The sequence below is a fragment of the Scyliorhinus canicula genome, chromosome 19 (assembly GCF_902713615.1).
Source record: "Scyliorhinus canicula chromosome 19, sScyCan1.1, whole genome shotgun sequence".
NCBI lineage: Eukaryota > Metazoa > Chordata > Chondrichthyes > Carcharhiniformes > Scyliorhinidae > Scyliorhinus > Scyliorhinus canicula.
Window position 1 is genome coordinate 69,239,755 of NC_052164.1, and position 12,959 is coordinate 69,252,713.

General features: G+C 47.5%; 1 protein-coding gene across 13 annotated transcripts in view; it reads left to right on the forward strand.

The window, feature by feature from the left end:
* pknox2 (pbx/knotted 1 homeobox 2) overlaps positions 1-12,959 on the forward strand; it is a 540,450-nt gene that overhangs the window by 237,061 nt on the left and 290,430 nt on the right. Inside the window, exon 1 of one of the 13 annotated variants that reach the window (XM_038779088.1) lies at positions 7,223-7,241. The exons of 11 other annotated variants lie outside the window; for them this stretch is intronic. The gene's annotated coding sequence lies outside the window, so the exon portion shown is untranslated. Of the gene's footprint in view, positions 1-7,222; positions 7,242-12,959 lie in introns of those variants that run through there. One more of the 13 variants, XM_038779097.1, reaches the window with a different exon arrangement.

Genomic DNA, 12,959 nt, shown 5'->3' on the forward strand with positions numbered 1-12,959 from the left:
TTTTCCCAGATCTCCCCTGTGCACCTCTAATTCTGGATTTTTATGCATCCCCAATTTTGTTGCTCCACCATTGGTAGCCATGTTTCCAGTTGCCTAGGCCCTAAATTCTGGAAATCCCTCCCTACATCTCTCCTGCCCTCTTCCCCCTTTCAGGGTCTTCTCAAAATGTACATCTTTGACTAGAGTTTCAGCCATCTGTTCTGATCGATCTTTCAATTTGGATTTTGTTTATTGTCACATGTACCAAGGTACAGTGAAAAGTATTTTTCTGCGAGCAGATCATTAAGTACATGAAAAGAAAAGGAAATAAAAGAAAATATATAGTAGGGCAACACAAGGTATACAAAGTAATTACATAACACCGGCATTGGGTGAAGCATACAGGGGTGTATTGTTAATGAGGTCAGTCCATAAGAGGGTCATTTCGGAGTCTGGTAACAGTGGGGAAGAAACTGTTTTTCAGTCTGTTCATGCGTGTTCTCAGACTTCTGTATCTCCTGCCACAGTGGAAGAAGTGGGAAGAGTGAGGATGCCGGGTGGGAGGAGTCTTTGATTATGCTGCCTGCTTTCCCCCCGCAGCGGGAGGTGTAGATGGAGTCAATGAATGGGAGGCAGGTTCTTGTGATGGACTGGGCGGTGTTCACGACTCTCTGAAGCTTCCTGCAATCCTGTGCCGAGCAGTTGCCATACCAGGCGGTGATGCAGCCAAATAAGATGCTTTCTATGGTGGTTCTGTAAAAGTTGGTAAGAGTTAATGTGGACATGCCGAATTTCCTTAGTTTCCTGAGGAAATATAGGCACTGTTGTGCTTTCTTGGTGGTAGCGTCGACATGGATGGACCAAGACAGATTTTTGGAGATGTGTACCCCTAGGAATTTGAAACTGCTAACCATCTCCAGCTCGGCCCTGTTGACGCTGACAGGGGTGTGTACAGTACTTTTGCTGGCATTGAGGGATAGATTGTTGTCGCTGCACCACTCCACTAGGTTCTCAATCTCCCTCCTGTATTCTGACTTGTCGTTATTTGAGATCCAGCCCACGATGGTTGCATCGTCAGCAAAACAGTAGATGGAGTTGGAACCAAATTTTGCCACGCAGTCATGTGTGTACGGGGAGTATAGTAGGGGGCTAAGTCCACAGCCTTGCCGTGCCCCAGTATTGAGGACTATTGTGGAGGATGTGTTGTTTATTCTTACTGATTGTGGCTTGTGTGTTAGAAAGTCGAGGATCCGGTTGCAGAGTGAGGAGCCAAGTCCTCTGTTTTGGAGCTTTGACATGAGCTTGGCTGGAATTATGGTGTTGAAGGCGGAGCTGTAGTCAATAAATAGGAGTCTGATGTAGGAGTCCTTGTTGTCGAGATGCTCTAGGGATGAGTGTAGGGCCAAGGAGATGGCGTCTGCTGTGGACCGGTTGTGGCGGTATGTGAATTGCAGTGAATCAAGGCATTCTGGCAGTATGGAGGTGATGCGCTTCATGATCAACCTCTAGAAGCACTTCATTATGACTGAAGTTAGGGCCACTGGATGGTAGTCATTGAGGCATGTTGCCTGCTGGTATGATGGTATTCTTCTTGAAGCAGGTGGGGACCTTGACGCGGTGTAGGGACAGGTTAAAGATGTCCACGAACACATCTGCCAGCTGGTCCGCGCAGGCTCCGAGTGCACGACCAGGGATCCCGTCTGGACCCATCCCCTTCTGAGGGTTCACTTTCAGGAAAGCTGATCTGACTTTGGAAGCTGTGATGGTGGGTATGGGTGTGTTATGGGCTGCTGGGGCTCTCGACAGCGGAACGTTGGTTTCCTGCTTGAACTGAGCATAGAATGCATTGAGTTCATCGGGGAAGGGTGCGCTGCTGCGGGAGATACTGCTCGGCTTCGCTTTGCAGCCCGATATGATGTTTAGGCCTTGCCACAACCGCCGAGAGTCTGTGACTCTAGCTTGGTCTGATATTCTCTCTTGGCATCTTGGGTGGCATTGTGGAGGTTGTACCTGGATTTCTTGTATAGGTCAGGGTCACCTGATTGAATTTCTCAGACCTGTCCTTCGGTAGGCAGTCATTCTTACGATAGAGCCATGGTTTCCGGTTGGGAAATGTACGTACTGCTTTCTTTGGCATGCAGTCGTCCACACATTTGCTGATGAAGTCTGTGACGGTGGTGGCATACTCATTTAAGTTGGTCGCTGAGTTCTTAAAGATGGACCAGTCCACTGTCTCCAAGCAGTCATGCAGGAGCTCTTTTGTTCCCTCAGACCAGCAATGCACGACCTTCTGAGCTGGATTCTTCCACTTGAGTGTCTGCTTGTATGCTGGGAGAAGGAGCACCGTCTGATTGGTCTGATTTCCCAAAGTGCGGTCGGGGGATGGAACGGTAGGCGCCCTTGATTTTTGAGTAGAAGTGGTCAAGAGTGTTGTCGCCCTGGTGGGACAGGAGATGTGCTGGTGGAATTTCGGCAGTCCACTCTTGAGGTTAGCCTTTTTGAAGTCTCCGGCCACGATGAACAAGGCCCCCGGATGTTCTGTTTTGTTGTTGTTTATGACTGTGTACAGTTCATCCAGCGCCTTCCTAACTTTTGCCTGGGGTGGGATGTAGACCGTTGTGATAATGGCTGAAGTGAACACACATGGAAGTCAGTATGGATGGCACTTTACAGTCAGGTATTCCAGGTCTGGGGAGCAGTAGGTCGTCAGGATCGCCACATCCAAGCACCAGGAGGAGTTGATGAGGAGGCAAACCCCTCCACCCTTTTGCTTTGCCTGATGACATGGTGCGGTCCGCCCGATGAATTGAGAAGCCTTCAGGTTGTATGGGACAGTTCGGTGTGGCAGGGGTGAGCCATATCTCTCTGAAATAGAGCACACAGCAGTCTCTTACTTCCCTCTGAGTGGTAAGTCTAGCGTTAAGTTCATTTAGCTTGTTTTCGATCGCTTGGACATTTGCCAGGATTATGCTGGGGAGAGAAGTCTGGAAACTGCATTGCTAGTCTCACCTGCAGACTGCCATGTTTCCCTCGCTTCCTCGGTCGGCGGCTGCAGCTGGATGGTCCCGGGATCCGATGGGAGATGTCTGACCTTGTGGAAGGTAGGTGGTTGCGTCTGGCGGGGGTCAGGGTGCTGGCGGGGACCAGGGCGCTTGTTACGTTTCTGGGGTCGTGTCTGGCAGGGTCCTGGGTCCTGGTTGACGTCATGGGGTTGCTGGGGGTGTCATGTTTGCGATCCGGACGAGTCCCGGCGTTCTGCGAGCATGGGAATATCTTGCGGCTCGTTCGGGTCCTTGCGCGGGGTCTTTGCGGTTTGGGGGTCGTGGGAGGGGCTTCCTGAGCCAGGTTGGGCTGGGTCCTGTAACTTGCTCTTTCCATGGCTTGCTCTTTAGCGACATTCCTGGGAACCTCCTTGAGGTTATTTTTGTTACAACTTTAAAGGTACGATGCAAACAGAAGCTGTTGATGTGGCTACTACACTGGAGTGTGGGTCATTGAATGCCAAAGGACAAATTTGTCATCCTGAGCTCTCGTCTGTCAAGGCTGTGAACTGGCAACCACACCTCTCGATGTTTATCCCTGCAGGCTCCGTTATTTTGCTGTAGTCAAAGCAGAATGTTGGTATCCCTGTTTATTTTATTCTGTTATACTAAGATCTCTTTTCTATGCATGTGTGTAGTGGAATTATGGCTTGTCGATTCAATCTTAGTATTTTCATTGAGAAGCTTTCGAGTCCAATGCTTTAAAATTACTGAACATTTATCATGGGCCATGGAAGCATCTTGTCACAGTTCACTACACCCGATGCAAAACTGCACATCTACTGTTGCTGGAATAATAACAGACAGGTCCTTGTGTTTCCGCTTACTATCGATAGGAGAGCTGACTAGATTCTGTTTGACATAAAGGCACCTAACAACATGCTTTGGTTCCTAATGGTGCAGATTCTCTCTCGCAGGAGAATGCATCGAATGTTGCAGTCCAGGTTACCTTGCTTGCCTAGTGGTTTTGGAAGGCTCCTAGTGTCCTGTCAGCATCATTGGTGTAGATTCATTTTTACTTGCCCAGCGGGTAGAGACAAGGTGAACACATCAACATTTGTGCTTCAGCACTCTGCAGTGTACTGCAATACAATTTTGATTGCCTGTGATTCCTTAAGCGGCCAATTGAACAGTGTTATTTACTTGCAGCTGTCGAGATGCCATGGCGGCAAAGGCCCTGATAGGAGAGAGGCATTTAACGTATCACCAGTGATTGATTTGAGTAGCATTGGCAAAGTCATGGCATGCCCACCTTCTTGGACAGAATGGAACAACACTGCAAAGTGGTGAGGAGAGACTCAGAGAGAGAAAGAATGAAACACTGACAAAAAGGTTCATAATTTTTTTTAAAAGGTAGTCAGCTCTAGGAAGTGGACACAGTGAACTCGTAAAGTTTCAAGTTTAGGACTTTAACCTCATGATGTGTTCAAATTTAATTTGATATCAGTCAATTAAACACTCACCTTTCCTCTTGATCCAACTGGGAATATCAACTTGCTGGTCACCTGCTCCTATCTTCCTGCAAACTGATCCATTCTTTCCTGTTTAATTGAAGTAATTACGGCGTACACTAGGGGTAGAATATCCTGGAGTGGTAGTTGAGAATGCCTGTACCATTGAGATAAGGGATGTATTCTCTGCCGCCTGCCATTGTTAACGGGTTTCCCGATCTGGCGGAGAATAGTGCGTTGGCCTAAAAACGGGATTGCCGTGTTTCGATGCTCCGGTCCCCCCATCGGCAGTAGCAGGGAAGATGCAAATGGGTCATTTTCCACCATTTGCATCTGATTCACAGGCTGGAAGCCCGATTCTCCAGGCCCCCATGATGCTCCAGCCTCTCAGCTGGGATTCATACAGGTGTGAATTGGTGCAGGCATTTTCAAGCGTGGCCCTGACACGGTAGAACCCGCGGTGTGCCAAGGGGATCACTTACCCTTTCCTAACATCTGCTGCCTCAGACAAAAGTGTTTAAAGCAGCAACTTTTAAAAGCAACAGAGGCTTCCTCGAAAGCCCAGTACACTTCAAAGAGCTTGAAATCCTTCAATTTCATACAGCAATACATTGCACTAGCCAGTGATTGACCGTTTCATTACTCCAGAGACAGTTTATTGGTGGATTGTTGATCTATCTTTTCTGTCATGATTTAATTACCCTACTTTGATGCTAACCACAATGTTTATAAACATTCTTGCTATGATTGACAGATCCTCACTACATCAAAAGCAGCTAAGTGCTTTCACTTCCTCTTTTTCACAACAGGAAGCTGCTATTTTGAATGGGCAGGCTGATACTAGGATTCCGACATAATCCCGCAAATTCTCCTCCATGCATAAATTTGCATGGTAAAGGAGAGGGGCTCCTGGATGCCACTCCTAGCGGAGACCAGAAGCGATTCTCCTCCAGAATGGAGAATCCAGCCCTGCATTTCATGTGTGTTCCATGTCCTTTGATTTTGGAACCAGGTAGTGACATTAAATGATAGTGTACCGGAGGAGGCCACGATGCCCTTGCTGCGTCTCTGAGGGAACATTCCAATCAGTTCCACACCCATATCTTGTCCTCAAGGCCGTGCAAATTTTTCCTTTTCAAATTTGGATTCAATTCTTCATCGGCAGTTTCTATTATATCTACTTGCACTACCCTTTCAGAGTCACTGTGTCAAAAGGTGACTTTGTAATTTTCCGGCTGAAAAACCAAACCTCAAAGCTATGTCGGCTAAATACCAACCCTTCTGTCAGTAGAAATAATTTCTCCTCATCTATTCTGTCAAAACCCTGATAATTGGAACATCTCCATTAAATCTCTCCTTAATATTCAGTGGTTGCCATTGGCTGTGAAACGTCGGAAACCAACTGTGTTGCTATAACTGCTTCCAAATTTAAAACAAAAACCAAACTTGCATCTATGTAGCACTCAAAATGCATCAGAAATTTAAAAAAATTACTTCTTTCAGCGCTGTCACAGGCAGACAGGGCAGACAATTTGGGTACAGAAACTTGAGCAGCTGCTTTTCATGATAGTTTGGGGAGGAATAGCCATTATTCTCTGAATGGTGCCATCTTTCACGACCTCGGGGCCTCCAAAGCACTTCACAGCTGATGAAATACTTTTGCAGAGCTGAGTATTAGTGAAAGAAGAGACACACTGTCGAAGCTATTTGTCTTGTACTCATCAGGACAGATTGTAAGAATATCAGTCGTAAAGGGAACAACAATTTATACTGTATGAGAAGAGAGTGGTGACTGGTTGGCACCAACATTTTGTTTCATATTTTCTTTTTTTTTATAAATTTAGATTACCCAATTATTTTTTCCAATTAAGGGGCAATTTAGCGCGGCCAATCCACCTACTCTGCACATTTTTGGGTTGTGGGGGCGAAACCCACGCAGACACGGGGAGAATGTGCAAACTCCACACGGACAGTGACCCAGATCCGGGATCGAACCTGGAACCTCAGCGCCGTGAGGCGGTTGTGCTAACCACTAGGCCACCGTGCTGCCCTTTGTTTCATATTTTCTTTAAACAATTAACATTTATTATTTGTAAAATATAGTAACTTCAGTGGGGGAAATGGCTGTTTGACAAACTGTGAAGATTTGTCCAATTGGGTAACAATCATTTTGTGTCCGTTCCAATTGGCCATGGCCAGGCAGTCCGCCTGGATGATCAGCCAATGGTGGGAATTTGTCGGGTGAGGTGGTTTGGTTTTGAGGTGTGAGGTCATGTGATGAAACCTCCAGGGTTGCACCCAACCGAAGTTGGACACCCAATCTGCACTCTCATTACTTTCATAAGCCTTCCCGCTAGCTCCTTGCCCCACTAGAGAGAAAATCTGCCGCCTTAGCAGAGAAACGCTTGGCTCAGAATATCTCACCCTACCCTTTCTCCCCCAAACTTGGTGCTGTCAGGGCAAAGGCTGAAGAAAAGGAGCCGAGTTCCCGTCACCAGCTGACTTGTGCCGAACGCTCACTGTGTTTTGGAGCCAAACAGCCTGAACGAGCTGAACAGCTGACAGATGACATTAAAGGTGAAAGTGACTGTTTAAAAATACAAGTGAAATTCAGTTTATAGGTAAACTGGCCAAGAATTGTTCCTTTTTTTTTGCAGATGTGCTTTGGAGAACTTGCCAATCCCATCAATAGTTGCAGCACTTTGATAGCTAAGCAAAGCCCAGTCAGTTGGTGCACGTCCAATGCTCTGTATTCTGTAGCATGCTGCTGGTGAGTTTAATCTGCAGCCGATACCCTCTGTGGCTCTCTGATAACTGTTTCAAGCTGTTTGTTCAAGCAATTGGTGCGATGCGATTGTAGAGTCTTTGCACAACGGTGCTTGTTTTGGCCATGAGCCGGAGATTTGTGGTAAGGTACAGATAAGCCCACACACTGGAGTACATTACCACCAATGGATTATAGACTTACTTTAGATCACAAGGGCACTGGTGGCTGCCCTAGAAAATAATGTCATGTTGTTTCTCCCACCCCAGCGCAGGTTTTCTGGATTTGTGCGTCCAGTGCGTCAGTGGAGCCAGGCTCGCTGGGCTGTAGCTGTGGGTCGGGTCACTACACTTACTGTCACTTAGCCCTTTTAGAGCTATGCTGCCAATACGTTCTGGGGTGGAAGGGATGGGGCAGGGTGGAAATAGTATTGAAGATTGCATGGAATTGAAAGGTTTCAAATTCAAACAAATTTACATAGAATTTTTCAACCTCGCAACTACTTTCAGGCTTTTCAATGCTCTACGCAGTAAGGACCGCACTGCCAGAGCTGTAGTCATTTGATTGGTAAGTTAAAACCAAGCCCTTTATAAGTTTTGGGTGGGCGTAAAAGATTCCATGGAGAGATTCAAAGAAACCAGGAAATTCTCTCTGTCAACCGATGTTTATCCTTTAAAATTATCCGATGAACAATTTCATTGAAGGATTATCGGATCCTGGTCTCCATTGCTAAAACTGCCCATTATTCAATGAATATCCAGGAAGACAAAGGTCACACTCTGCTTTTTTGCTCCATTGCAAGCCAGGGTTTTAAACCACCCTTCCTTGCCTCAACGACTATCACCTCAAACGACGTGCAGACATTCAATGCATTACCATCACTGAATCCCCTACCATCAGCATTCTGGGAGATTACTATTGACCAGAAATACCGGATGAGCCATATAAATGATGTGGCCACAAGGACAGATTTGATGCTTGGACTTCTGCAGAGTAACTCATCTCCCAACTCCCCAAAACTTGTCCCTGATGTACAAGGCACAGTCAAATGTGATGAAATACTCTGCCCTGGACTGGATAGGTGTGGCACAAGATGTTCAACACCACCCAGGACAAAATGGCCCACTTGTTTGGCATTCCATCCACTGTCTTAAACATTCACACTCTCCACAACTGGCATATTGTGATAGCAGGGTGCACCATCTACAAGATGCACCGCAGCAACTTGGCCAGGGCTCCTTCAACGGCACCTTTGAAACCTTTACTACCTAGAAGGTCAAAGGCAACAGGCACATGGGAACGCAGCACCTGCAAGCTGCACACCATTCTGACTTGGAAATATGTCACCGTTCCTTCATTGTCACTGAGTCAAACTCTGGATCTCCCTTCCTAACAGCACTGTGGGTGCACTGAGACCAGATGAAGTGCAGCAATTTAAGAAGGAAGCTCAGTACTACTTTCTGGAGAGATGCACAACAAATTCTAGCCTTGCCAGAGAGAGACTGCCACCTCACTACTCCTCAAAAAAATCTTTGACCCCTCTGTCCTTCCAAACTACTTACCATCACCTTTTCCTCTCCAGAATCCTTGGATATTCTGGCACTTCTCAAATCTGTGCCCATCTTTCTCAGAACTTTATGTTTGAATCACTCCAGTCAGGTCTCTGCCCCATCACAGTACCAAAATGTCTCTTACCAAAGACATCCTACTTGACTGTGACAGAGGCCAAATATTCCTTCTTGTTCTTCATCTCTTTGACACACAGTTGACAATGAAATTCTGCTCCAGTGCCTCTCCATCCAGCTGGCCAACAGTGGAAATATAGTTGCCTCCTTCTGTTGTTACCTATTCAGTAGTAGCCAGCAGATCACCTGTAATGGCTTATTTTTCTACTCTTGCACTGTTACCTCTGGTGTCCCCCTGAGGATCTATCTTTGGCTCCCTCCCATATCTCACCTACATGTTTCCCCAAGGTGGCGACATCTGAAAACACAGCATCAGTTTCCACAAATAAGCTCGGAATGCCATGGTCTACTTTTACCTCCACCTCTTAACCCCTCTTTTACCTCTACCACTTAACCACTCTTGAACACTGTCTGTGAACCAATCATGTAATTGTCCTCAGAAGGAGGCCATTTGGCCCATCATGTCTACACCAGCTCGCCAAATGAACATCATAACTTAATGCCACACACCTGTCCTTTTCCCCATCCCTTGCACTTTTTTTCTTTTCAAATATCTTATCATCTAATGTACTCTTGAACGCCTGAAGTGAACCAGCCTCCGGGCAGTGCATTCCAGACCGGAATCACTTACACAGAAAAATTATTTTCCTCTCATCACATTTGCTTCTTTTGCAAATCACTTTAAATCTGTGCCCTCTCGTTCTCGATCCTTTTATGAGCAGGACAGTTTCTCCCCAACTACTCTATCCAGCTTCTTTGAACATCTCTATCATATCTCCTCTTAGCCTTCTGCTCTCTAAGGAGAACAGTCACAATCTCTCCAATCTATCCTCATAACGTAAATTCCTCTCCAATGTGTTCACGCCCTTGCTATAGTGTGGTGCTCAGAACCAGCTAACTAGTGTCTTGTATAAGTTCAGCTCCTGTACTCTATGTCCCTATTTATAAAGCTTAGGATAATATATGCTTTATTAACTGCTTTCTGCACTACTCCTGCCACCTTCAATGATCTGTGCCATATGCACCCAGGTCTCTCTGACCCTGAATCCTCTGAAGAATTGTACCCCCTGTTCTATATTATATGTCTGTTCTTCCGACCAAAATGCATCGCCTCGCACTTCTCCACATTGAACTTCATCTGACACTAATCTGCCCACTCCACCAACTTGTCTTTGGCCTTTTGAAGTACTACACTGTCATCCTCCGTTTACAATGCTTCTATATTTTGCGTCATCCGCAAACTTTGTAATTGTCCACTACACGCCAAGATCTAGGCCATTAATATATATCCGGAAAAGCAAGGGTCCCAATAGCTACCCCTGAGGAACTCCATCACAAACCTTCCTCCAGCCCAAAAAGTATCTATTGATCATCACTCTACTTTCTATTACTCAGTCACTTTTGTATCCATGTTGCGACTGTCCTTTGTCCAGCAGCCGGTACTGGATGAGCAAAAGCTTTCCACCAACTAATTATATGGAAGACCAAAGTAATTGATTTTGGCCCTTGTGATAAATTCTTCCCTTGCCACTGACTCCATCTCTCTTCCTGGCAACTAACCGCGGCTGAACAGACTGTTCCCAGCCTTGATATGAAATGTGACTCTGAGACAAACTTCTTATCATATGGCTGCACGAGCGCAAATACCTCGGGGGTGCGATTCTCCCAGCCCCGTGCCAGGCTGGAGAACCGCCGCAACCGCGCCACGCTGCCCTGATGCTGCCACGTGATTCTCCGACGTGCGGAGAATTGCCGCCATTTGCGCCGGCACATTTGACGCGGTGCTGGTCGCGGGCCGCTGTACGAGGCCGGGCCACCGATTCTCCGGCCCGGATGGGTCGAGCGGCTGCGCGAAAAAAGCAGAGTCCGGCCGGCGCCATCCACACCTGGTCGCTGCCGGAAGGAACTCTGCGTGAAGTGGGGGGGGGGGGGGGGGGACTCCATCCCCGGGGTGCGTGGGGCCTCCGACGGGCTCTGGCCCGTGATTGGGGCCCACCAATCGGCGGCCGGCCTCTTTCCCCTGCTCCCCTCCCCCCCGAGCCTACTTTGTTGGCGTGTCACCACTGCGCATGCGCGGGTTGGCGCCGCCCCCAGTGTGCGCCAGGAAGTGAGGCTGGAGCGGCATGAACCGCTGCAGCGCCGTGCTGGCTCCCTGTGGGGGACAGAATCGCTAGTGCCCGTTTTGCGCCGTCGTGAAGCGTGACGGGGTTCACGATGGCACGGACACTCTGTTCCGCGATCGGAGAATCACGCCCCCTTTTTCCTTTTCTGCCCTTGCCTCAGCTTATCTGCTCCATGGATTTGCTGCCTCCTTGATTTGACTATTCCAATTATTCCTTGCTGACCTCGCAAGTTCTAGCCTCAGCAAACTTGAAGTCATTCAAAAGTTTGGCAATGCCCTAATTTACACAAAGTCTCTCTTTTTTTTCCAATTAAGGGTCAACATAGCTTGACCAATCCACCCAGCCAGCACATCTTTTTGGGCTGTGGGGATACGGGATAATGTGCAAACTCCACATGGACAGTACTACAGGGCCGGGATTCGAACCCGGGTTCTCAGAGTCGTAGTCCCAGTGTTAACCATTGTGCCACCATGCTGCCCCACACCAAGTCCGACTTAACCATCACTTCTGCGGTCTCTGGCCGACATTGGCACCCGGTTTGGTGATGCCTCCATTTTAAAATGCTGATCATTGCTTTCAAACCCTTTTTTAATTGGTTTTCACGTTTTTATGTTATACCCATTTGTATGTTATACATCCCCATTTGTACTTTTATGTTTACAGCTTTCATCACCGGCCTATTATTGAAACAAAGAGAAATTATTATTTACGGTGTGTAATAGGTCAACGCAAAAATGAGAAGAAACGCACAAAACTGAAAGAAAGAAAAAACAGCATATAGTCAAACAAGGAGAATTATAAATATTTAGACCTTTACACCTCCCCTCCCCCCAGCCCCCTGTGGCTGTGGACCCTATCTGGCCATTCTGCCTTCAATGGGCTCCCAATGTTGGCCTGAACGTGCATTGCCCAGTGTGCTGATGTTGTTTCTGCTATTTCTGCTTGTCTTCGGGCCCATCCTCGGCAGTTATGCTGCTTGTGACCCGTGGTCCTTTTTAATGCTTTGTTTTGCCCCTCCCTCCCACCACCCTTTGCTCCCTTTCACCCCTCCTTCCCCCTTTCATTTCCGTGGCATTTTATGGTTTGTCTGTGTCACCGCCACCCTCAAATCCACACGCTCTATTCATTGCTGGCTATGAAGAGGTCTTTGAACAAGCTGGTGAATGGCTTCCATGTCCTGTGGAAGCCCTCTTCCGACCCATGAATGGCAAATTTTATCTTCTCTATTTGGATGAATTCCGGCTGGTCGAAGAACCAGCCTACAGCTTTGGGTGGTGCTGCCAATCACCAGATGAGCAGGATTCCTCGGCGGGTGATTAGGGAGGCTAGGGCGTGGCCTACCTCCCCATGAGGAGTTCTGGCTGATCTGAGACCTCGAAGACCACTACTTTTGGGCCTGGCTCCACCCTCACCCCCACAACCTTGGACATTGCCTCAAACAAGATTGTCCAAACCTAACAAGTCTGAAGCAGGCCTGGAATATGTGGGCTTGGTTGGCCGAGCCTCCCTGTCACCGTTCGCATTTGTCCTCTACCTCCGGAAGAACCTGTTCATTCGGGTTCTGGTCAGTTGTGCTCTGTGCACCACCTTTAGCTGCATTAGACTCAGTCAGATCCCTTTGTTGACCTTCCGGCAACCCCCATCTCTAAAGCAAAAGAGTAAATGCTGGAAAATCTCAGCAAGTCTGGCAGCATCTGTAGGGAGAGAAAAATGCTAACGTTTCGAGTCCGATGACTCTTTGTCAAAGCTAACAGACAGAGGAAGTGGGAAATATTTATACTGTGGAGTGAGAATGAAAGATGAGTCATAGCCACAGAAACCCAGGGAAACCGGGTGCTAATGGCCACAGAAACCAAGGGGAAAGAGTGGCCCTGTCCATAACTGGAGGTGGGAAATCACGGTTGAGGAAGAAAGAA